The 26465-nt window shown below is 41.7% G+C and overlaps 1 long non-coding RNA gene across 1 annotated transcript in view; it reads right to left on the bottom strand.

The window, feature by feature from the left end:
• The window catches only part of LOC117779081, a 105732-nt gene that overhangs the window by 78985 nt on the left and 282 nt on the right, over nucleotides 1–26465 (bottom strand). The window lies entirely within an intron of this gene.

Genomic DNA, 26465 nt, shown 5'->3' with positions numbered 1-26465 from the left:
TGGGTTTTATTAAATCTCGTAGAAACATCAAATCCTCGATAAAGGGAATCTAGAAATACTTTGGCCACAGAACACGTAAAAAAAATCTGAATTTGCATCATTACAACTGCATTAATCTGTGTTTTCATATTAAAAATAGTTTTGTCTAAAGGTTTTAACTGTTGCTGGATCTAAATATTCAAAAACTTCAAAATGGTTAAGGGATAGGTTTTAAACTAATGTTTGGACAACAACATTAGTAGCACTTTTCTCAAACTAACCCATTGTTTATTTCATCGTCAAACTGAATTTGTTGACAATAAGACAAATGTGAATGCAACAAGAAGAACATAAAAACTATCGTTAAAATTGCTTACAACCTTGGAAATTATGTTTGGTTCCTGGAGGGAACAGCAAAGGGCGACTTTCATCATTTTGTTGACGAGATACAAAAAAGGACACAGACGTCTTCCCCATCAAGCCCATGAGAATTCAATCTGAAGAAAGTCTGCAATCTAAAAAGCAAAGAGATGAGTGCTGCATCAAGACAGGAGCTGTATTTTGGACCAAATTCAATTTATGGAAGCAGATAATGAAGCTGCAGGGAGACAGAACAGGCTTGTTTTTTTTCCTGAGCAGGTTAAATCCTCTATCAGTCATTTCCCCGCGGGTGGGTGTTTACACCCACAGTCACTCAGACTTGGGAAATGCACTGAAAAGCACATATTCATAAATTATAGTAATCAAATGTGTGCAAAATAAGAATCCAGAGATCTTAAAATGTTTCCCAAAGTTTGTTTCATGTCAACAGATTCTCTCCCTCTCCTTTTCACAATGACGGACCTTAAACATTCCGTCCGAATTGGCTCGGGGGAGATGCGGGCGCAGTCTCCATCTGCCCTGAGAGACGCACACACTGCGGCGGATGATGATCGTTTCGAGGAGGCACTGAAAATTGTGCTGTCATGGTGGAAAATGCCCGAGAGATTAATATGGGTGCATTTTGCTGCCATCATCTCGCTTTCATTATCAAGTAACAAGCACTGGAGGAAAGAGAGAGAGGAAGAGAAAAAGAACAGATGCCGCTCCAGCGCTCAACCTGAGACGCGAGTGTGACATTATGTTGACAATTCAGTGTGTGGGCACTGTTCAGACAGACACGGGCATATCAGCGCGAACCATTACTGCCTATAGTAGATTGGCTTAGCTTTGTGCTGAGGTGTAATTGCGCAGCTGTCTGGCATTAGTCCTCCTAAACAAATTGGCCTGGGTAGGACTGCTCTCCAAATCTACCATGATGCACACAGCATATACACACAACCGCCTATTGGCTTTGCTTCTGAGATTTGAAGATCGCCAGTGCCTTATCTTGCAAATATTTTCCATTATTTGTGCGATCAACGCGCCGGGAAGTCCATCAAAATGCTAAATGATGGCTTTACATCCTAATACGAGTTCGGGTCTTACACGTGTTAACGTCCGAGACGTGTGACAGCGTTAATCTATCACCGATCGTGCCTCTGTCATGGGATCTCTTCGGGATTTCACACTCTGCGGCTTGATACAGGCGCGTGAACTGTCATGTCAGACAAACCGCGCCGAGCCCAAGGTTACACGATACAGAGATGTTCCTGGTAAGTGATCCTGCAGTGCTCTTACTGTGTGATCTGTTGGGAATCAATGTCCTCAGCTAATGCAGCTGGAAAGGGTGTTGAAAAAAGCCATTGCAGCTCCATAAAGAAACCACTGGAAGCACTTCATTCGCTAATGCATGTGTTGTTTGCATTGTTACATGAGGGCATAATATACATAACAGCCTTTAGGTCTCTTTCCCTGAGCGGCTATTATCGAGGTAGAAGCAAAGTTTTTATTTTGTGGCTGAGCTCATCTGCAGTCGGCGCGAGTGTGCTTATTAGAAAACTGTTAATCGAAGAAAAAGAGGACGATCAAATGGATTCCTATGACAACTTCAAGTCAGCAGTCCTTTAACAAATCAAAACATGATTAATCTCTCCCATAAAGTCTGTGGAATGGAGGCTGCGTCTTTATGAATGGATGTTCAAACTCCTCAAGAGATGATTAATCAATGTCTGCAGAAGACGGGGGGGGGGAAAAACTTTCATTTTCTGAGGGGGAAGAGGTGACTTTTGTCAGCTTTGATTCTAATGAGTTCTTCCCTGGAATTAAGGTTTTTTTCCTTTCATTTGTCTCTGCTTTTGTGTTCACCATCATTACTTGACACGCATATTGTCAAACGCTATTGTGAATTACGATATAAATGACACAGAGAGAAATTTGGAAGCTGCTTGGAAAAATGTTTGTTTAATTGACTGCAAAATTAAAATATAAAAAAGGATCAGATTAGGGAGTTTTTGTTTTGCAGAAAATCAAGATAAGTTTTGAATGAATCAAACACATCTACAGTTTTAATAATCATATCTTTAGCCATGTAGTGTGGGCAGTTATTTCCAGTTTACGTGGTGTGCAAGTGAAACAAGTGTATTATTTCATTTGAAAAGATCCTTCATTTCCGCTGTGAGCTTTCAGTCGAGCTCTCACCCACTGGACTGGACACTTTCAAACTGGTTAGTGGAGCGACGTGAAAATGTAAATTCGCTAAATTTTACTTTCAAAGTAGCTTTGAGCATTAAGGAACGGCAAACCGCTCCTATGAAAGTTTTATTCCAAGTCGCTGACGGTAATCCCCTTTCTCATCACTGCTTTGAACACTCTTGGTGCAGTTAAAAGAGGAACAATCGATAATGAACTGAAACCGGCCACATTAGAGCCCCCCCCATCTGGGACGAGAATGTTCTCTTCCCCCCATTAATCCATGACATCATGGCTGAAACCCAGTGACAAGGCTAGAACAGAGAATACGCTCTGCTTTCTTGTTGTGTTTTATACAAACTAAAGAAAATACAGCAACACAAACCACTGGTGTCCGTCATTATTCCTCTATCAATACCATTCAGAGGCATCATCTCAAGATCCATGAAGCATTATCTAGGAAATTGGTAAAAAATGCAATGTTAAAGAAAGTGTTCCATGACAAATAACAGGCTCTTTCTTGGCCCAGGTTCCATCCTTCAACCAATATTCAATAAATATTGAAATACGTTTCAATAAAATCGGATCAGGGGTTATTGCGTAATCCTGCTAAAAGACAAACTGTAGTGAATAGCTCAGAATGATGCTTCAAAATTCTTAATGTCACCCTCTTCTTCCTCGTCTCATATGTAACTTCAGGTAATAATGTGACATTAAAACAAAAAGCATGTTGTTGTCTTTGCATTGTGCTTGTCTGTTGCTTTCCCTATTGTCGAATCCAGTCACGTGTGCCCTATTCCCTCACCTGTTTCCGACAGGGTCATATTGCACCTCAGTTAATTGAGTAATTAAATATTTTTATATCCCTGCTTGTGCGGGTGGGGACAGCCATATAAATACTGTAATAACAGGCAAGACTTTCTGGTTTGAAGGTCAAGCATGTCACACAGACTTCTGTCTGCTCCTTAAATATTTTATTACTTCAAAATGAAAAATAGTACATCCAATTCAAACATACCTGCGAGTCATTCAGGATGGCTTTCAGATGTGGTGTTTTATGGCATAAGCAGGGCTGAATCTTTCCTCTTATTTTGATATCATGTTTGGATCATTGTCTGCATTTGTTCTCCTCTATTGTCCTTGAAGTGGAAATGTGATTCATCATCAATGGTGTCTCAAATGGACGGGATCGCATGAAGGTGACTCTGGGAAAAAAAAGTTTGCAGGTTGTGTACTGAATCAGGCAGCTTTGATTAGCGAGAGATTACACGAGGAAGACATTCTGCATGCATTAACGGGCCGCAAATAACATTTGCATTCATTATTGATTCATCTGCAGATTATTTTCCAGACTGACTCATTGTCGGTAAGTGTTTGGTCTATAAAATGTCAGAAAATAGTGGAAAGCACCCGTCAGAGTTTCCCAGAACTCAAGCTGATGTCGTCAAAAAAAACTTGTTTTCTTCCATCAACAGTTCAAAGTCATTAAAATATAGTCCACCGATAATTGATAGGAATTGAGATAGAACTGTAGAGCCACGTAAGCAGCGCAGTGGGGATGTTGTGCTCACAATGAATATTAACTGAAAACAAATTAATCAAAGTATCTGACATTTGGACCTGATTATGTCTGGAGATGAAAAGTCAAGGGATCAACAAAGTCACGAGGACGTCTGTGACAAGATGTGCGCCCGTCCCTCATGGAAACTCAAAAGGTGTTTCACTGACAAACAGGAAACCATGCAGCCATCCAAGTGGTGGGCTGGCAAATCAAAAGGCCAATCTTCCACGGCTAAAATCCAACAACAAAAAAGTCTTGGTGATGTTTGAGCGTCAAACAAGCACATGTGGCTCCTTCCTGCTGCTCTAAATGCCCCCTAGATCCAGGAAGCAATAAACAAACAAATTAAGAGACAATTAAATGCTAGGTCCAGTGTCAGACACCAATCCCTCCCTTGGCCTCGCCGTTCAGCCACTTACAAGCACACTAAGGTTAACCTGGGATAACATTAACATTGATCAGGCTCCAGCCTCGCTCTCCTCACAGGGTGCCAGGCCCCTGCAGTCCAATTTTCACCGTCACGCTCACCTCGGCGCCATTCGATCATCCACAGAGTAAAGACCCCACTGTTAAACATTAATTATTCCACTGGCCGGGACTCATTTGACTAATCAGCAGTTATGGGACTCGGGGGCGCAGCCGCCTGAGTGGCAAATGCCAATATCCACTCTGTCGCAGGGGGCAAAGGGGGGCGTGACTATGGATCAACAAGCCAATATGGAAGAACTGATCCATCATTTTGTCAGCCATAGTCCAGAGGGCGAACCCTGCGTTTTGCCAATGAGAAGCATCAGCAGCAGTGATGGGGAGGGTCGACAAGCTACGCCCCCCCCTCGGTGAATGCGTGACCATGCTAACAAGTGCCACTTAGGGCTTTTAATTACAACAGAGGAGGAGGCAGAGGTGATGCATGCTGCTCTTAGCATCAGTATTACCACAGTACAAAGCACTGTCGTGTCGGTAATGGTGCTCCTACCGCCGGCGAGAATTTTAATTAGTTTGGAAAAAAAACGAAGCAAAGGCCGCATGGCGCCATCATCATATCATAATACTCTCAAAGCCCAGCTATCAAAACAGTCCAGACTCCTGTCAATGACTGTTATTAAAGACAATGGACCAAAGGGGTCTCTGAACCCATCTTCAGAAAACACCGTCAACATGTTGAACCCTGTTGAATCAAAAGTGGCAAAGAAAAACACAAAGTGGCCCGATTTCAATGGCGCATAAATTATAACCCTCTTTCCCTAAAAAATGTACTCAATCCCATTCCAGCTTCCCACGCTATACAAGCACAGCATTTACCGAGAGCTTTTAACCAGTTGCATTATTTAAAAAGCCACCCAATGCACAAAAGCAATTTGGTAGAATAGCAGCGGTAAAATATAGCTTTCAGTATTCAGTCGTGGGCACAAATGGTTTGTCTTTCATCAGGCTTTTTTTTTTCCTGTGACTGCTTCTGTCCCCCTTGTCAGACATGGCAACCCACCTCCTCCACCCCGCCGCAAAGAGCACCCTAAGTGTTACTGCCGGCACTCCAATACAATTGATCTCACATCAGGTGCACTTGAACCTTCCAACTCCACCCAATTTAATGGAGCATTTTCTGAGGGGGCCATTTGAATTCCCTTGTTTGATTTTTGTCGATGCCACCGCGGTGAGCAGCGGACGCACAAAGACAGCCGCAGATGTCCAAACTCTCAAAAGGTCAGTAAAAAAGAATGTATTGTGTTTTGAAAGCACACATGAGCATTTTCGGGGGGGGGGGGGAATCTGGAATTCAAAGATGGATAGAAAACTACAGAGAGATAAGAGAAGAAAAGGGAAATCAGTTGGCTGTAACTCACCCAGTTATAGGATGTGAAAAGAAGGGAAACTGTGCAGCTAATTAAAATGCTGAAATGGTGTAACCTTCAGTGTTTCTGTATTTCCAGCATGGCTTCTTGCTCCGGCAGGAAAGTGGCAAATTAAATCAGGTCTGAGCAGTGACATGCCGTGAGAGACAAGTTCAATATGTATGATTTATCTACTTAGACAAATGAAATCACTGTCAGCTTATTCTGGCGAAAAGGTTTCGATGTCTCCTCCTTGGGAGCAAATGCAATTTGTATCAAATTTGATTTTGTCAAAACTTGCTTACTTTCTCTCCCTTCCCCCAGGAGCCCACGGGGGAAAAGGCTCTAAAGGGTGAACGTGTGGTTTGGTTTCCTACCGGACAACAGGAAGTGGGCCATCCCCTGTCAGTTTGATAACACAGTAAAAGAGCAACTATTTTACGATAATCACCCTCATCTACACCAGTGTAAACATTAAAGTACGCTTAATTGAATAAATTAATTCCAATAAAAAATGTATTATCGCAAGGTTTGCATGTGGTTAAATTGTGTGTTGATTAATACAATATATCATATTATTGTCATTATTCCTGGGGAAACCTAAGAGACGACTTACTCTTGAGGCCAAAGGCTTTGAAATGTGATGATCTTTACATCAGATTCCTTCACAACACAAGGAATCAGCGTCAGTTGAGACTGGTTGAATATCAGTCACGAATATGAAGTGAGATGGTTTTGCTTTTTTCAAACATTAAATCTGAACTTTAACTTTTTAAGCTAACATGCCCACAAGAGGTCACCTCGCAATAAAACTTAACTATGGGTCATAAAAACTAAATTTTGCCTCTAGCACCAACGCAAATGTGACATTTGCAGTTTGGATAAAATGTCAACTATTGGATTGATTGCAGTGAAATTTGATACACACATTAATGTCCACCTCAGGATCAACGATCGACTTTAAGAAGTCACCTAATGCACAATTAACTACAGTCAAAGTGCTCATTTGTCCCGTAGTTTGATTTGTGACTAAATACCAAAGAAAACTAATGAAAAATCCACAGCCCTCAATTATAATTTGTGTTTTGTGTAAATTCAAAACATAATTATTGTATTCTATTGTATTCCTACGATTCCACTCAAAGCAACTGAAGTACGATTAAACTTTTTATGATTAGAGGATGTTCAGGAAACACAGAGCCCTTTGTTAATGTTAGAGAGGGACTGTGATGTGGGTTAAATATGGAAAAGTCCAGAAGCAGGGGACAAAACAGTGAGTCCTCCAACCAGCCATGGTGGCAGAACACATTCAGCATTACAAACATGTTAGTATATAATCTCATGATGATAATGTGTGACCGAAACCTCCGGAGCGGCCTCATTGAAGTGATATTATTTTGTCAACGTTTGAGAAACTGATTAGAGTGACAGACGTCGTCTACAGCCGCTGATGCAGCATTCAGACGTTTACCAATTTACTGCAAAGACCTGTTGTGCATCGTCTTCACGGTTTACAGCGCCGAATCAATCTGATTCGGCGCTGTAAACTTTGCGTTATCACGTCTCGCCCACGAGCAACAGAAGCGACAGTGGTTGTGTTTTAAGCAGCCAATTCTTTCTAGTGTTCAGATGATGCAACTGTCAGATGCATTGGTTCCGACCGGCCTCTTTCAAGAAAGGAACTTGAAAGCTTCTTGGATCCAGTCCGCGACTCGATGGCTGATAAAAGTCTGACTGAAGCAAACAGCCTTTGAAACGAGAACTCTCAGAGTGGTTTGTTGATATCTGCGCCGCCGTCACCTATGGTAACCGAGCGCTTGCAATTATTTACCTTTTCTTCTCGTGTTCCATCATATAATCATTCATCCGGCCGCACTGACGATGGCTAAAAAGAAGAGCTAACGGATGTAATGATTGAGTTTAAGTGCATTTCCCATTTATCCTGAGCTCGTCCAGTCTATTTACGTCCGCTGGCCTCATCATTTTCTGAATAGCATCCTCAGTGGCCAACACCAGTCTGAATGATAACAATGACAAATGTGCTTACTTTCTTTCTGCAATCACCATCACCTCAAAATCCATAGTCATTTTCTCCCAAAAGGGATATCCACATTAGCTAAGTGAGTGATTTATGAACTTGTCCAACAGCTTTAAATACAGAAACCGCAAAAAGGGGGAAGTTGGATAATCCCCATTATATCTTGCAGTGGAACTCTTGACTTATGTGTCAAAGCAATAATACACTGGATAATGGGCATTGGGTAAAAAATACAAAGCATCCGAGCAGTAAATAAGTCTTTCAAATATAATGTGCATTGAATTTCAAATACATCTGAAGACTGAAGTATAAACTGATAAGACAAACCAGCATACTTTGACTGTTGCTGTGATTAATGAGTGCAGCCTCGTATAAAGAGATATTTGGCTAAAAGATGAGAAAACACAAAGAAAACATCAACAGCCTTGGTATTTTTCATCTACAGCATCTAAATCCAAACGGGAGCAATCGCAGAGAAAGAAATATGCTTTTAAGATGAATGAGGGAAGGACATTTATATTGGAGCAACTGATAAACACAGGGCTTTTTGGATGCCAAGCCGAGTGTACTGCAATACATTCTGGGCAGGATTCAGTTATCAGTTCCAAGTTCGTCTTGTTTGTGGTTTTATCAAAGCTGGCTGATATCTGTAACGTTTGAGAAAGAACTACAACACACAGAGACTTTACAAACTCTGTTAAAGCACAACAGAATCAAGGGTTTAAGTATTTATCTTATATTTAAGACCTAGTACATGGTATAAGGGGAATTGGTCCAAGGATCCAATTAGACCCCGCCTCCTGCAGCAGCTCTGTCCTACTTTTACTTTTACCAGAGTGAATCTTTGTCTAATTATTTGTACTTTTACTTGAGTCAAATGTTTGAGTTTTTTAAAACCCTGCAGAAATCCTGTAACTCCTACAAAATGTACTTCCTGTCAAGATGTTACATTGGTGTTACCATGGTAAATATGTTTTTTTTAAAAAGGAATAAAATGCTGTGTAATAACAATGTAACACAGAAATTATTTTACACTTTGCAGAAAAACTGCCTTTTTCCAAAAATGAGACCAAGTCAGGAAGTGCTTACTGCTGAAGCACAAGAGAGATGTTGAGTTAAAAGTGTTCCTAGAAAGATGCAAAGAACAGAAATCACTGCCAGGGAAACTCTGGCAAAATACCAGACGGAGAAATTTCATATATGAAACATAAATAAAACAGAACAACATCTGAGGCTCAGCGGTGAGGCTGAGGAGCCAGGGACAGCCCCGTGGAAGACAGTGCCAGGGAAAACGCAGCAGCTTCATCCACCACCTGTTCATGCAGGGAGCCGCAGACATCCCAGAGTCACAGATTAAATTTAGTCACAAAAGGGTAAATTCCAAAGTAGCTGAAAGAAGAAACCAGTGCGGTTGAAAGGAGAAGATCTTATCAAGCAGTCGGAAGCAGAAGTGCGTCTCATGAGAAGCACAGAAATGTATAAATACCTACGGCAGCTGAAGTGGGGAGCTGCATTTCCTTCCTCACATTTGCTGTAATTGCTTCACACCCAAGCCCGGTCTCTATCCTATAGATATGGGTGAACAATATATAACCCGCATGACAATTACATGAAATTACAGAGTCAATGGCCAAAGTCGTTCTGCTGACAAATTGACTGTTACAGTGTTGAAAGAGCTCGTTTGGGGGCCACCCTCAAACCTGAGGAGTTGAAACAGCAACCATCAACCACAATGGGGACCTTTGTCTCCTCCGCCCTCGTTTCTTGTCATCTCTACTGCCGCTGTCTGATATCGGTATCGGACAAAGAGAAGAAGAATCTGTTGTCACATATTTTACCCACGAATTATGTTGTGAAATATATTATGTTATCAAATTCCACTAAGTAGGGTCCCTATGAAATGTAGTGTTCATGTAAAAAAAAATCTCAAATATTAAGATTGAAACAGGCATAAAAATGTAAAATGTAAACTTGAATAACCCATAATTTACTTCCTAAAGGAACATTTGGGAGATGCCGTACATCGTAACCTCACTGTTACAAGAAAACATATGGAAAGATGATCCAGATGCAATAATATCTTGCAAAAATCAATTAAATACTTTAATTTCACTTGATGCTGTTTCAATGATCCAGCACATACGAAGCTGTGGAAACCAGACTAATGCATTTTTAGTTGTTTAATGATGCCTATTATAATGCACAGTCAAAGAGCCCTGAAGCATTCCTGTATCCTGACACAGCAAGAATTGATGATGGCGCCTCCGAACAATGCTGAAGTAAAAAGGCAACGCTGAAGTTCACACTGTTTACTGGGAATCCTGATTTTGCCTCGAGCCTTGAAGCTATTTCCCGTTTTCAAAAAAATGTGGCTCAACCACTTGAGGAAGCAAGAATTTAAAAAATGTTTTTTAGCTGTGCCAAAGTGATAACATGGGGATTTGGGATTTACACTAGTTTCCTCAGCATGTCCAGTTTTGTTGATGTCTATTCTATTATGAGACGGCTCAGGATAAGAGGTATGGAGTAGGGGGATATCGAATGCCAATCTAGCTGTCAGAGGCAGTAAGGTCCAGATCTCATCTGTAAGTACCAGCTGGCTGAAGGAGGGACTCGGCTCCACAGATAAGGCATATTGCGAACTTAATCCCCCAAATGGAGCTTCCCGTGGCCTCAGGAAGTCGCAGGAGAAGTCCGTCCATGCCCACGACTCTCTGCCCAGAGTATCACTCTTTTTCATGAGGCATCGTGTCAGCAAACGCCCGATAAGAAGTGACGTAAACAAGCGGCTCGGAGAAAAGCCCCACGTCTAATCACAATTAAAAATATAATTGCTTACTTGGTGACTATTTTCAAAAAACAGGCCCGGTAATGATTTCCAATGTGTCCTGAAGCATCACGGTTAAAAAAGCAACAGAAGCTGAGCCGGGTATCAGTGCGGAGGGGATCCTTGAAATATGCTCTCAGTTTATCACTGTTTTTCACTGCCAACAACATTAATTTCAAGGAATCTATTTGCAGCACATGAAATAGATTTTATACTTCCAGTGATATTTCACAATACAGTATTTCAGCGATGAATGTTTGGTCTAGACAGACAGAATGTGGTCTTTAGAATAACAACTTATCATGCAGCATGTGTTTCTTGTCGGGATAAATAGGTTCCACTAATGGCATAAAATCATAGTCGTCCCTTTATGTATATATAAACGAAAAGAAAAAGGTAAATGAAGGATTTTACTTGTTGAATTCTGGACAAGTAAATTGCAAACATGCCCTGGTGGACTTAGTGGTCACAAGTTTTGTGTCAAGGACTTGATCCCTTAACAGTTTCCCACCAACGAATGCAGTCAATTGTGTTTGATCGGCAATAAGATCAAAATACAGAGCTATCATTGCCATCCCCCCCCAAAAACTAAATAATATTAGCATTTTCTAATATCATATCAATCAATATCATAACTATGATATTAGTTTACAGTCGGGTTTCGATCATGGTCACAGCTGAATGATCTCAATTGTAATCATGGCTTCCTGTGTCAATGTCACATGATAAAACCCTCCACCTTCCTGAAGAGTTTCACAGCTCATCTGCAGCTGACGTTCAGCCTCACTTATAACTGATTGCTTCAAAAAAATAATCTTTGACCTTTAAAACAAAACTAGGGCTGCACTAGCATAGGGAACGTTGGACTATAACCTACAAAAGAAAGGAGATAATGCCGTCCCACGATTATGTAGCCTAGCTTAAGTGCAGTCGGATTGTTGACTTTCTGAATTCCTTGTGAATTCTCCTTCACATCTTTCCTTGATCTCACACCATTTTCCATGAAGGTCAAGGAGAAGTGGTTAGGAAAGGACACAGGACATAAGTCTTCTTGAAGCCACTTGTTACAGGACGCATTTGTCTGCGGCTCAAACAGTTCTGGGGTTTTCCTCTTGATTTATTTGAACAGATGTAAGAGGACTCAAGAGATGTATCTCACATCCCCTTGTGTTTGGGAACAGCTGCTTTAAACAATGGAAATGGTTTTCAATATATATTTTCAAGTTGGACCAAAAGATACGCATCATTATGTGCCTGTTAATGTACGTCTGTGAAAAACCTACTTCCTCGGCACAAAAAGTCTGTATCGCCGAGTTAACTAACTTTAAAAAGTTTCCAACTCTGCACTCACCTACTGTGAGCAATGGTTTATTTCTAGATAATTAAAGTAACTTCATGATGATTATGAACAATTAAATCTGTAATGGAAAGGTAATAGATAATCTGCCTGTTGTGGTACTGTGAAGTGTCGGCTCGATTCCCATTCCATAATTACGATTTGTATTGGATTAATAATTGCAGTTAGCCTCATTATCTAGTCATTACTCGTCATTAAGTGTTATAGTCTCACTTAAATCCACCTTTTGTGCCTGTTAGGCAGCACTAAGAGCAAATATTGTACCAGCTCAACATTCCACTTGGGTTTTGCTCCTCGGATTCGGCAAACAGCCAAACACTTGGGGACTTGTGACATTTTCACCCTGAGGGACTGCTTACATTAAATATTAGCACTGACAGGTGTAGGTTTCTCATGCCAATGTATCACCTTGGGAAGCCCTCTAATACATCCTGAGCCATGCAGGGCTGCAACGTGTGCAAGTCACTATGGACCAGGTCTGCAGGGCATTGAGTCTAAGTCAAGACTGAGACCAGAGGAACCACACGCAGTCAAAAATCAATGTCCAGGCCATTATTTGCACAAATATTTTAACCAAGTTCTTAAAAGACTATGCAAAAATATATAAACCCATCATTTACCAATGAACTTGTATAGAAAGACATTAAATAGTGGATAATACAAGAACTGTACGGCCATATAGCTCCAAATAACTCTGATAGATCAACAGGGCTTTGAGTTGTGGTCGGCACCAACGGATATTTCATCATGTTGTCCGAAATAGTGACGAAGACGTAGCCTCTAAATGTCTCGCTTTTCGTTAGCAGGTCCAACTGGCCCGAAAAAAAACAACTTCAAGAAATCCTTCACTCCCTCTGCAATAACCACCCTCGACTATTTAAAATAGTCACTGCACTTTAACCAGTTTGTAACAGTTGCTGTTTTTAACAGTCCCTTCTCATGTACCTATTCTGGAAGTTGGTTTAGATGTGAGCTACATGTTTTAAATGTAAATCGTGTGTATTGTTGAGTATTGTTTTTAAATATCTACTGTGTGTTGTCAGTTGTGAATTATGTGTGTTGAGCCCTGTCAAAAGGATAATTGCTGTCACTTGGGACAGACAATATCTATCTATCTGTCTTACTTTAGCTGCACCCAGAGGCATGCCAATATAATTTACATTTCCTTATGCTTTAATTAATACATTGTGTGAATTGTTTACAAAGAGAAAACAGATTGTCGATGCATGGGCAGGAAAAGGTTGAGATTATCAAGTAGTAGAATATCCCATATTAAATGATAACCAGCATCTCCAAATGCTCAATTGCCATTTTTGCTCCTTTAAATTTAGTAGGCAATATATATATATATATATATATATATATATGGTGAATGGACTGCAATTCTATTCCTAACCACCACTCAATGTGTCGAGTCTCATTCACCCAATCATATAGAACTTCTATCTAAATATTGATACGTAGTACTTCTCTATTCATACATCCCATTCACATGGCACAGGAAATGTGGGGTTCACCGTCTCAACACGCAGACTAGAGGAGCCAGGGTTCAAACCACCAACCTTCCATGGGCGACCCACTCTACCTCTTCATTAACGGCTTCCACACGAATTAGTTTTTCCTCAAAAATGTAAACCATGCAAACAAATGCCTTTAAATGGCATGAGTACATACATTCCATGCATAAACACTAAAAGTATGGAATGTAAACATGTTAGTTGGACGGGGTGATGGATCACACCTGCCTCAATTCAAACTACTAACATGTATAATCACTGTTTGAGCAGAAGGCATTCAAGAAACATCATTCCAAACAAATCCAATATTATCGTAAATGCAGTTCTTTAAGAAGCAAACGTTATTGTCAATAGTATTATTTAAAGCCACAGGATGATTGGACGCCGGTTTTGAGATCATTCTAGTCAGTATTGATCTGCACTCATTGCATTTTAACAACAGGTACCTACAACGGCTTATGACTAACAGAAATACACTCATTCTTATATATATATATTTAAAAAAAGGGACTGAAATGTGGAGCAGGCGAACAGAAAGAGGCAAAGAGATTATCAGTGTTTGAAAAGTATTTTAGAGACATCACTGATACATGTAAGTCGATGCCTGCTCGCTCCTTTGTGTCCCTGACAGGACAGACAGGCTGCCTCTGGAATGAAGGAGCTGGCAGCATTGTAAACTCCTACACTGCCCCCTGTTGGTTTGACACAGCAGTGCACAATGAAGGCCCAAATGCATCAAATTTATGCAGGAATATTTCTTTTTTTTTCTTCTTCCATGACACATATTAACTACATAAGGCCTTTGTCAGAATAACCTTGAACCGGTTAAGTGCTTATAGAAAGTGGCTGGATGGCGGAAGGATTATAGCGTTATTAAAAAAAAAAGGGGGTAAATATATTCAGACCACATGTGTCAATGAAAATGCCAGAGCTTCATATTCAAGCTCACCTTTAAATCTAATATCTGGTGACAGGTTAATAAAATTGCACTTAAAAGCAGAAAGGTCGTTTTGTTTGTCATGCAGAGAGTAATACGAGCGATCGCTCAACGGCTTGTTCAAAGTGTAACTCTCCTGAAGACATTGTGTAACGCTGGCAGGCTTAAGAAGCAAAGCATGTCTTGAGAGGTTGGGGAATTTTCATTTTGTGTGATCTATTGTTGCTCAGCGCCTTCACAGAGTGGATAAATCAAAGCAATGGCCTGGGAACCCTCCTGGTCAGCCTCACTGGGGGAGAGCGGGCAGGGGATGGTTGGAGTGAAAGCCCACACATTGGAAAATGAACTGCTGTCTTTCAAAACCAAAATCCCACATGATGGGAAGGCAGCGAAGTGGCACTGCACTGTGACAGCGCCTTGTTAGTGACTTTAGCTTAAGAACTGCAGTACGACTGCATCGGGTTCCTTGGGAGAGGGAAGAGAGCTGGGAAAAATGAATAGAAAGAGAAATAGGGGTGTGGGAGCGAAGAGAGAGGAGTTATAATCAAGGAGAGAGAAAGGAGGAGAGACGAGAGATATGGCCATGGATCACTGCTCCTCTCTAGTTCAAGGAAAGTTCATTGGAACTCTTGGTCGGATTCATGTCATCTGTTTAGCCGTTCATTGGTCCCCGGGGTACATCGCTCTGCCTTTACGATCCGTTCAACTTGACAAAAAGGGCAGGAGGCTTATCAAATCTCCAGCAACCAGGAGCAGCTTCTCAGCCAAGATACATATTTCAAAAATGAAAATTCACAATATCAATTATGGATCTCCCCCCCCCCCCCAGTATGGACAAAGTGGTTTCGGTTTCTCCCTGGCGAATGTGAGCATATGATAGTTTGGAGCTCGCCGAAGGGAAAAACAACCAGTAATTTGGCAGACAGTAATAGGCGTCTAATTACAAACAGCGCCTGTGTCAGTGAGTAAGTGGGCATACAGAGTGGTATGAAAAATGGCTCCTTCTGTCTTTGTCCAGATGAGTGAAAAGAAAAAGGGAATGAAAAGTCAGAGTCGTATGTAATTGCTGCGACAAATGCCATGGTGGCAAATGGCTGTTGTCAGAGGGAGACGGTTTTAAAAATATAAACTGGGGAATTAGGCAGAGGGCTGCGCGTGGACTCAACTCTCCTGTGAAAAGTGTCTGCGAGAGCCGCATGTGTCAAATAACTTTTATAGACAAAAATCATTATGAATGATGCATTAGCTTTCAAAGAGCACTGAGAAACACAGCGGTTTCTATGGGAGTTTTTGGTGTAAATGAATAGATTAGTGTTAATGTGAGCTGAAATTTGTTGCACACAAACACTGCAGTTATTTAAAGTGACTGTGGCGTGAGTTATATTAACAACAGACGAGAACACGAGACGTAAAGTCAATTATCAACCAACAGCTGCAGTTACAACTTCTCATTTTAGCATCTTTTCGGCTCATTGTTTTTGATTTCCCGACAATAACTGAGCAACTGTTTCAGCAACAAAAAAGCTCTTATATCCCAGTTTGATATTTCCCACAGGAGTCGGCGGAGACAGGGGAGCAAATGAATATTGGACGTTGAATCATTGGAAGGACATAAACACAACTCACAAAGAAAATGTTACAAGATATGTAACTTCTTCCAGTTGACAGGTTAATTTACAGGCCTGGTGTTATTCTCAGTTTGGGGTTTTGTCGTTGTATTTAATGTTTTTCTACTGATTCACACACTTTTACTTCACTTTGGTACATTCGTTTCTTTTACAGGCATTTCTGTTTTTCCTCCTGTAAATAAAGCAAACATTCTAAAAGTCCAAGAAAGCCCATACACACTTCTTTAGCCTCCACCATCAGGGACAAATAGAGCAGTCTCAGACTCGGAGTGAAGGTCAGACTGACTTCGAAACATCAGCTTGAACAAGAGAAACTAGAATCACTGCCAGAGAAAATGCGCACTATGAAATGCTACCACTGTCTCCTCTGCTGGTTGTTCACCCATGATGCTTCAGTACTTTACAAGCTTTGTCCTACTTTGTCTTCTGGAGTACAGTGGTTAAGGGATTAGGGGAACGAGGGTGGAGATGTGTGGATTGTCTTCTAGTCTCTGTATCATATATGGGATCCCCTCCAGCAGTTACAATAAATGATTGCATACTTGATGCAGTTGTGGATTGAGATAGTGTGTGAGATTAGACAAGAGACTCTGTGTGTTTGCTATGTAAACAATGCAAACGCTCTCTCAAAGATGGAGGAAGTAGCATCAGTGTGAGGAGCACACACTCGTTCACTCCTGGCATATAAAGGTCAAAAGTACAGCGCATCCATTTACTTATTCATCAAACTAACATTTAGAGAGAAGTCCAAGGTTGGTCCATGGACTTTATAAAGATGGACGACTATTCCAGAAATGAAGCCAAAATAACTCTGCTGCCATCTTGCACATAAGAGCCTGCACAGTTGTGATTGGAGGATGGAGCCGTGGTGGCGAGATGCTGCCGATACCTGAGCTCGACTGAGTCAGACTCAGCTGTCAATCACAATGTTTCCACCCCTTTTTATAGCATTGTTCAAGCTTTTAGTTTAGCCCATGTCCCATCCACTAACATAGAGGAGGTGGGGCGTGTGACCGATACTGTAGCAATTGCGATGCTTTGACTTTTAGGAAGCTGTCATGTCATCTTTATACACAGTCTGTGGTTTGGTGGCCTTAAATGTGAAGGCAAACACTGAAGAACACAATTTAAACCCAGATTAAAAAAACAATTTCTCATTCAATTCAATTTTTCACTTTTCCGCACAATCTGATATTCATGTTTTCTTTTCAAAAATTGAGACGAAAACTGTGGTTTCTTTTTCAATTTGCCTCACGTCGGTCGTATTAAATTGAAACTGTGGTCCACAAACTAGATTTCACAGTAAATAGCAAGTCTTCTCCAAATAAAGGAAAGGAAATATAACATGACATAAAAAAATAAAAAAGAAAGGAAATGGAGTGATGTAAAAACCAGAGCAGGATGACAGGAAATAAGCCAACGTTCCAATCACACAGGAATAATCCTTTATGGGAATTTCTGGAAAGAGTGGAGCGCAGATTTCCGCCTCCTTCATTACTCAAAGAACTGGAGGCGTCTTTCCTGAAGGATCCTTCAAAGTGCGCGGCAAGACAATTAAGAACGAGGACGCTCTGAAGGCAATAGGTGGCCTGATTTGTTGCTACGTCAATAACATTCAAACAACATATTGCTTCTTCTTTCCATTATCTTTTTTTCCCCTGATACTGTAGCCTCAGTATCTCATTACGATATCCTCAGGTATAGAACCTGTGGCTGCGGAAAATCACTACACAAATGGAGCTGATGTGTTCCCGGACTGAAATACTCGAAGATTACATTCTATTTCCATCACGTTGATAGTATGGCACCGTCAACCCTCAGCACAGACACGGAACACAAATTGCATCTTAAAAATAACACAAAACAGCCCTTAAATATACCTCCAGGTTGAACCCAACACAAAACAGAAGCTTTTATTATTCTGCGTTAACCATGCTTCAATGTGATTAAAATAACACGCGGCCGCTTGTAAAGGCTGGGATAATAAACCAAGAGGTTGTGTGCATGTATCATAATGCCTCATTTAGGCACTAATTCAAATCGAACAACAATATGGGCTGATAACGGTGACATGATTTGCTCACGCTTGTTTTCAGAAATGGCTCCGCTTCAGAGCTGAGAACCTCTTAATTTCCGAGGAGCCGGGACACTTTGCATATTTCAAACAAAAACTAAATGATATCGCTCACACAAAAAACCTAAATACGCATCTGACAGATTATGAAAAGCTTTTTCTTTCTGCAGACACCGATTCATCAAACGCTTTTTTTTCTGTACTGCAGAGGAAGGCAAGAGGAAATTGTATTTAAATTGCATTAGTGTTCATCAGTTCTGTTGTGAAATGAGGAAAGAGTCACGTTAATCCTAATATCCGAGTGTTTTTTTTTTCTTTCTAATTTCAATGGGAAGTTTATTATTTCTGCAATCAACACTTACAAATACAGGCATAGAAGTGATTCTTGACTTTGTAAATGGGAGCCAGACAAAATAATTTCAACTTTTACAATCATACATGACACCTGCTTTAATTTAACAAAGTTTCCTAATTATGTCCCGAGGTTACTAATCACAATTTATGTTAAATCTGCAGAATCGTGGGCGAGGGACAAGATTTTGGTTCCAGAAACGTTCTGGTTTTGGTTTCTTGCGTTTCCCAGAAGTCATAGCAGTCATATGCAGATAGACGTTAATAGAGCTTTGCTAAAATGTTGCCAGGACCTAAAACACTTCTCACCTCTGCTGTGTCAATCACTGAAGCCTCTGCTGTTTAAATCAGATTGCTGTCGTTGTGTGGTTCTCTATAATTTCTTCACATTTTAGCTGCTGGCTCCTACAAAGCAAAGTCAAAATCCAAACTATGAGAAGTCTCTGTTGGTGCATGGACCCGAAGCACATTTTCTTCATTTGCACATCATTAACTCCGGAGAAATGTGGGACGTATGACGGAAAAAAGATGGAGCACCGCCGCATTAGACAATGTCAGCACAGTTAATCAAACCTGCGACCTTTCAAACACGACGCAGACCCTCTTTAGCAGAGTTCCCGTGGTTGCTTACTATTCTGTTTGGGTTGCCTCCACGCCTCTCTTTATTGCACAATTCATGGAAGCCCATAAAGGCCATTACGGAGCAGTTTAAAGTGACAAAGCATGTGATGTGAACAAGAAGCAGCGAGGCCATTATCACTGTCTAGGGCCAAGCTGTGGTGCCAAGTCCAGCTGGTACCCGTAACTCCTCAGCCGGCCCCCCCCCCACCGGCAGTGCCCCCACGGCGGCTGAGCGTCTGCAGAGTAACACATGGGTCTCGCAACTGTCCAGAGATACAGTGAACATCATCAGGATTTAATGAGGTGACAGTGCATTGTATGAAAAGCTGGTAGGGGGTCCACTGCTGCCTTCCACTCTGCCTTCATTAAAAGCCTTTTAATGGGCTCTGAGGAGGACAGCCCTCGTCTCACCGGCTTAACGCTTGCACAGGTTGTCGAAGAAAATTATTTTTGTTTAACGACGAACTTGCCATTCAGCACTGAAATATTGATTGGAGTAAACTTCGGGGGAGTTGCGAGCAGGCACCGGTTTAATGGCACAATGGAGCCGATGGATCTCGCCGACTCTGAGACGCAAGAGGCAATACGGACACGGATTTTAAATTTAGAAAGTTAGCTGGGAGGAAATTCAGAGAGAATGTACTGATAATTACCTACTGACGCCCTTTCACCACGATTCTGCAGTCATGTGTGAGTGCAGCATGTGGTCAAGTTGAAAGAAAAATAGAAAAGGTTACGCCGCTGGAATAATCGCCGACAGTCGTTTTGGAGATTGTCTGACATTTACAGGTGGAGCTTTGCTGGCAAACTGACGGCGATTTCTCTCACACTAACAGCACCGTATGTTCGCGAGCTGATGAGATAAATCAAAAAATATAATCTATATTAAACAGCCATGTGCCGAAAGAGCAGCCTCCTCTATTGAGGTCAGGCCTCAAAAGCAGGCTTCAAGCCCGTCAAGAGCAGAGCCTCCCTTCGATGTGACGGTTTATGGAAATGAAACAGTCACAGGCATTAGCGAGCCGAGTGAAGTGGTGTTTTCAATAACAATTAACCGCATTAAAATGACTTTGCATTCCAGAAAAGGCCAAACAGCATGTATGGTCTGAAACAATTTGTGTTGCGGTAATGTTGCGATCGGAAATGAGGTTGGAAAGTTAAAGACGAGGCCAAATTGCATATTAATTACTGTGACAGTAATTGTGTATTTACTCATTTAATGAGTGCAGATGCTTAAAGTAGATAATAGGCCAATATGTCCTCAGGGTGCTGTGATTAACATAAATTGAGCTGTTTTCAATAGGGACATGGTCACACTCCTTATCAAGGTTTAAGACACAGCCGGGGTGGTGGATGTGGAATACAGAATAAATAAGAAAGGAAAATGTATTTCTGTTGAGCAATGGAAACCTGTCGTCCCAGCGATTAGTCACATACAAAATAAAAGTACACAGTTGGATTCAGTTAACACTACCACTACAGTATTTCTATCTTTCTAAAAGCAATATTTGTATTAGTTAATTGTAAGTGATTTGTATGTGTATAGCACTTTTCTAGTCTTGATGACCACACACATACACAGAGCATCAATGTGCAGCACTCACACACGACTCACACACGACTCACACACAGCCATCAGGGGCTGTTTAGGGTTCAGTATCTTGCCTAATGTCACATCGGAATGTGGAATCAAGGGATCAAACCACCGACCTTCTGGTTAGTGGGCGATCCACTCTGAAACCTGGGCCACAGCTCCCTGGTTGTTTTTGCACAGCTAACTGTAATCAGGAGGATGAATAACTTCAATATGGTTGTATTCATTAATATTCACCAGTTCCAGCACATCACTACTGGCTCCACTGCACAGCTGGAATTCCTGTCTTTCATCCTTCTACCTTACGTCTATTATCTTCAGCTGTATTTCTTCTGTACTTGTACCTGCTGTAAATTCCCAATTTCCCCCCATGAGGATCAATAAAGGATGAACTTATCTCATCAGGAGATCCTGCACTGCACAATCAGATGTTTTACAGAAAGGCAAACACAGCAACTGTGAACATTTTACTCCTATGTTCAGCACCAGCATAATTGCAACTTTCCAAATACATAAATTAAATAAATTAGCATGCCCTCATTGCGTTAATTGAAAACGTAATCCAGTCGCAATTAATTTCCCTTCCAAACCCTTTTTGCTGTTGCAAATTACTTGTACTTAGACATTATTTCCAATTTCTAATTCTCTGTAACACATTTCCCAATCAGCCAAATGAAATGCATTGTTGCCACAGAGGGATGAGCGGTGCAGAAATGGAGTCTGGGCTATCAGATGACCTCTGGGCAGTTCTTACAGGTAATGCTGAGGATGCAAAGACTTTGATGGGATTTATGCTGCAATTACAATTTCTGTCAGTCTAGAATAAAACCGTCTGAGGGGATGACCTCCGTACTGGTGATTCTGGTGACAGTGAAGGACACCTCCACCACTGCAGCTCATCTTAAAAAAAACACGCGATGCACGGACGGACGGCCAGACGCTGACATTCACACAGCCTGGTCAAAAAAGTCTGGAAACAAAGTTTAGGTTTCGTGTTTTGCCTTTAAACAAATGCACATTTATCATGTTCCGTGCTCAGTGAAATTGAGAGACAGACCTGAAATCCCTGAATGATTTTCGCACAGAAGCACTTTCTTGTGATGTGAGGGGAAGCCATAACTCTTCAAAACAGCAGTTATCCCCGGCAATCTATAAACATACATCATCCGGTAACAACACATTCATCACAGAGTGGCAAGAAAAGAGCTGAGGAAGGGAAGGTTTGCGTAATACCTCTGATTAAATCTCAGGAAAGCGGCGCAAAAGTTACATTCTCAAGCAAAATCATTTGTTCTTGGCAAATTAGTGTGGGCAGCTGCTATTATTCTCGCATGAACTCTTTGGCTTTGAGAGAGAAATTCATCTTTTCAGAAATAGGGGAGAGCAAATCACTGTGAATTTATTCAATCGCTACCTAGTGATTCAAGTAAAATTACCTTTTTGCTTTGTATGCAACTACTGGGCTTCGGTGTGGATGGCATTTAGAACAAATGATAGCGACTGTCAAAAGGAAGTCATCCCGGTTCACAGCACACAGGGACGGCAGAAATAAGAAACTCACCAGACTCACACCGTTACTGCACAATTTCACTTTAAAGCTTCATTTAGCCCGGGGATGGATAACCTACTGCTCCCTGTGCAATGGCAAAATGCCACCGCCTAAGCCTCTTCCTTTTAAACTTGTAAAATTTCCACATACAACACCTCCACGTGTTTAACTGACCCTTTCGTGCAAAACCCGCTGCTGAATGCAGCTGCAATATGAATAAATAACCAAACATACGCTCATCTTGTGCCCCCTCACACAGCGTACAGTTCTGAACTCAATTTCACACTCCACTGCCTTCTCAGACAATTTAGACAGGCTGATGCCAACAGCAGAAAGTGAAGAGACAATGCATTTATTTATCGACTTTTTGGCAGAAGGGGGGATTTGTCAGACTGTGTGTGTGTCTGTGTGTGTGTGAGTGAGAGTGTGGTGGTATGCCTGCCCATGCACCTATACATGACAGAGACACATTGGAGGGAAGCAAGAGAAATGTGATTCAGCCCCGGAGACGCACAGAACGAGCACGAGCGGGAGGAAGAGCGAGACAACATGCATATCCAGGGGAATTGTTTTCTTAGTCACTCATCCGGTGTTTATCCCAGAGCTGCGGCAACGCGTCTGAGGAGGACATGAAACGCTCGGTGTCCACAGAGAGACAAACTCCACAGTGAGAACGCCGACACACAGAAGTGACAGCGATGGAGTCAAAATACAAGTTGGACGCTTGGAGCAACAACTCAAAGCAAACAACGTGCAAAAATGTCCACGTATGTTCCTGGTATGTTTGATAGAGGATGTACATTATAACCAGTATGTTAGTGAATCTGTCTGAACACAGATCAAGATCATTTTTGTAATGAATACTACTCAGCCTGTGAAACTGTGGTATGATGACACAACAATACCAACAGATGGAAAGAGCATTTGTGAAAGATGCTTTCCAGTTGCATTATGGGAAATATAGGAAGTTTGGAGTTAAGATCATGATACTCAAGCTTCAGCTCAGGGGTGGATAATTCTGTTGCATTTATAAAATGTTTCCCTAGGCCATCAATACTCTAATCTCTACCAATTCAACAAAATGTTTAGTGCATTATCTGTTATGTGCAATAACAAGCATAGCTACACTCATATCTTAAATTATTCATGGTCTCGTATATATTGGTTTATGTCGAATTTAAAACGACAAAGGATTTCTCTACTATTTTATTCTATTCTATATTGATATATAGGAAATCCTTATTCCTAGTTTGGATAATGAATAGAGAGGCCTCTGCTGGTGATGGCATTAAAGGTCCTCATGATCTGCTGTGCCCCTGTCACCTGGCTCTGTGGATCAAACCAATGTGGGCCATATGAGAGGGGGGTGCAATCTTTCTAAATGTCAAAAACACTATTTTGCACCTATACTCATTATACACAATGTATATTTATATTAATAACTATGATTAGACAATAAAAGTGCTTCCAATGCATATTATTACAGTATTTACAACTTTATAGATGGAATTTGGGGAGAATTTGGGGTACGGACCCCCCATGTCCCCCAGTAATATCCACAACACTACCTATTGTTCTGTTTGAAAGTCATTGGTCTATTACTCGACTGCATGTTTGCCTCCTCCTCCTGTCAGCCTGTTTGTGTGCAGGTTCTAGAAGAAAGAAGCCCAGGCTCCTCTTAAAGCTGATCTTTAAATCTTTACTTCGAATCAGTTGCACCCACTTTGCAAAGAGACGTCAAGGACAAAACCTTTAAACTGGTGGGGGGGGGGGGGGGGGGGGGGGGGGGGAATAAAGTGCCCTGCCAAGAAAGAATCTCTGCCTGGAAATTATTCAAAGCACAGCCGTGTACAAAATATCCAAGTGCTCCCAAAGTAGAACCGGGGGTTCAGGTCGGCTGAGCAGTTCCTTATCACAAAGACTTTGGGTAATTGACTCAGACATATCAAATAAACTTTCCACAAAACTCACAAGTAAGCAGGTATGACATTCTAATGGGCTTCTTCATTAAGACTTCAGGCAGGGGGTAATGTGCTGGAAATTAATGTGACATTTTCAACTCCAAAGAGCTTCAGTCTTCAGTTATTTCTCCGCGCCGTGGATGTAATTTATGCACAGTTGTGATCTAATACAACGCTGTGTTTTTTCCCCCCACAACTCAGGAACACATGTGCACACATCGGCGGCGGGGGAAAGAGCAACAGAGTGCAGGTGGGGTGTAAACAGGGATCTGATTCGAGCGGAGGTTTCGCACTGTGAGAGGAGTCAGCGGGTCAAATAGACTCTGAGGCAGTGGCTGCTGCTGCTTCCTGAGAGCTCTGTGCAAGCAGGTACCAACAATAAAATAATAATAATAATTACAAGAATAACTTTGTGCACAAGGTCACACTACAGATCAAGGAAACAACGAAGGTGATAAACAAAAATAAAAATGTGAAACAAGACTAAGAAGCTCAAGCATTCCCAATTAAATAGGCGTTTGTATATTTGAATAGGTGAAGCCCCGGAAGGCCTTGAGCACTACAACTGGGTTTGTACAGGACATGATCAGCAACACCGTCTTTCTTCCTTAACGACGTACAGTACATCCAATAAAAATGAAAATGAGACAAACGGTACGAGACGGTAACTAGGGAAACTGGTCCCAAAAAAAATTTAAAAAGCCAGCAAAAGACGATGGATGTCGTCTCCTTCCTCTACAATATGAAGGGGTTAGTCTTCCCCATTTGAGTTTTATCCAACACTCTGTGCTATTATCATCATTTCCCACTAAGCAGAAGCTTCCCAGATACTCCCCAGAGAGCAGCATTGAGCTGTACTCGCGCCTTCGCCACGTTACCATGGAAACGCTCCCGTGGCGTAGCCCATTACAGAAACAGACACTTACACATCACTTTGGTAAAGCTTTTGGGGGGAAGATTTCCACCCCTGAGCGAAAAACTCTGCAATTTGGGCCAAACTTTAACCCTGAATCTGACATCAGCGGTGCCCAGATGTGTGGAGCTCTTTGTCTTACATGCGTGTGCATCACTCCACACTGTCCAGATCGCTCTTAATCAATAATTCAAGTCTGGGCAGGGGGAAGAGGCATTTCAGGAAATAACGGATGCTTGCGGCCAAACAAAACAATGTCCTAACCTGTAAAACAAAACAACTCCAGCGCATCATTACATAAAAGCCTACTGCTGCAATTATCTCCGCTGAACTTAAACTGCTGATTCTTTCCGTCAAGCGTAAATTGAAAATAACAAACAGCCCCCGAGCAGCGCCCCTCACCTCAGCGTCCGTGTCCTCCATCACCTGAACGAGGAGCGTGATGAGGTTAAGTACAACAGTAGCCTCCGCCTGATTGTTTCACATATTCAGCTGTTGGGAGCCATTTATTCTGGAGGCCTGCTCGCCTCTGATTACCGTGTCATCTCTGCACCCCGGTTGTAAGGGGTCTGGATTAAGGATGATAAAGCTTTTGATGAAACATCCTACATGGCTGGTGTGACTTCCCCCGCTATTTAAAATGCATTTTTAAAGGGGCTCGGAGGTTAACTCTCGGTGACAGGATGCTGTTTGTTTACCTCCGGGGAGCAGAGACAACAGAGACGGGGGAGGGGGGGGACTCTGAACGGACACGCGCTGCATCACAGTCTAAAACCGCAGTCATCACTTTCATCAAGAACACTGGTTCCTCTTTTTATGACATATCATTACCGCGGTGACTAATGAGTCACCTCGGAATAGGTTGAGGTGGGTGTTATCAATATTGAAGAGCACTATGAAAGGTGGACCTTTGCAGTGAATACAGGATGACTCATGATGGATCTGGGTTTCAGGATGTTGATTTTTGAAGTGACTCATCACTTCCACACGACCTTTAATCGCCAAAAAAAAAAAAAAAAAAAGTGACAGTTCATTTTGGGGAGGAAAAATGGCACTGACGCTCGGTTGTGAAGTCGTACTGCGGCTGCATCAGCCCGCTCCTGATTAGTTTGGGGACGGACCAGATTAAACCGACTGGCGAGGGAATGTTAATTTATGTTCCAGTCACTTCCAGCT

This window comes from Hippoglossus hippoglossus, chromosome 18 (genome assembly GCF_009819705.1).
Source record: "Hippoglossus hippoglossus isolate fHipHip1 chromosome 18, fHipHip1.pri, whole genome shotgun sequence".
Taxonomy (NCBI): Eukaryota; Metazoa; Chordata; class Actinopteri; order Pleuronectiformes; family Pleuronectidae; genus Hippoglossus; species Hippoglossus hippoglossus.
This window is presented reverse-complemented; position numbering and strand designations above follow the sequence as displayed.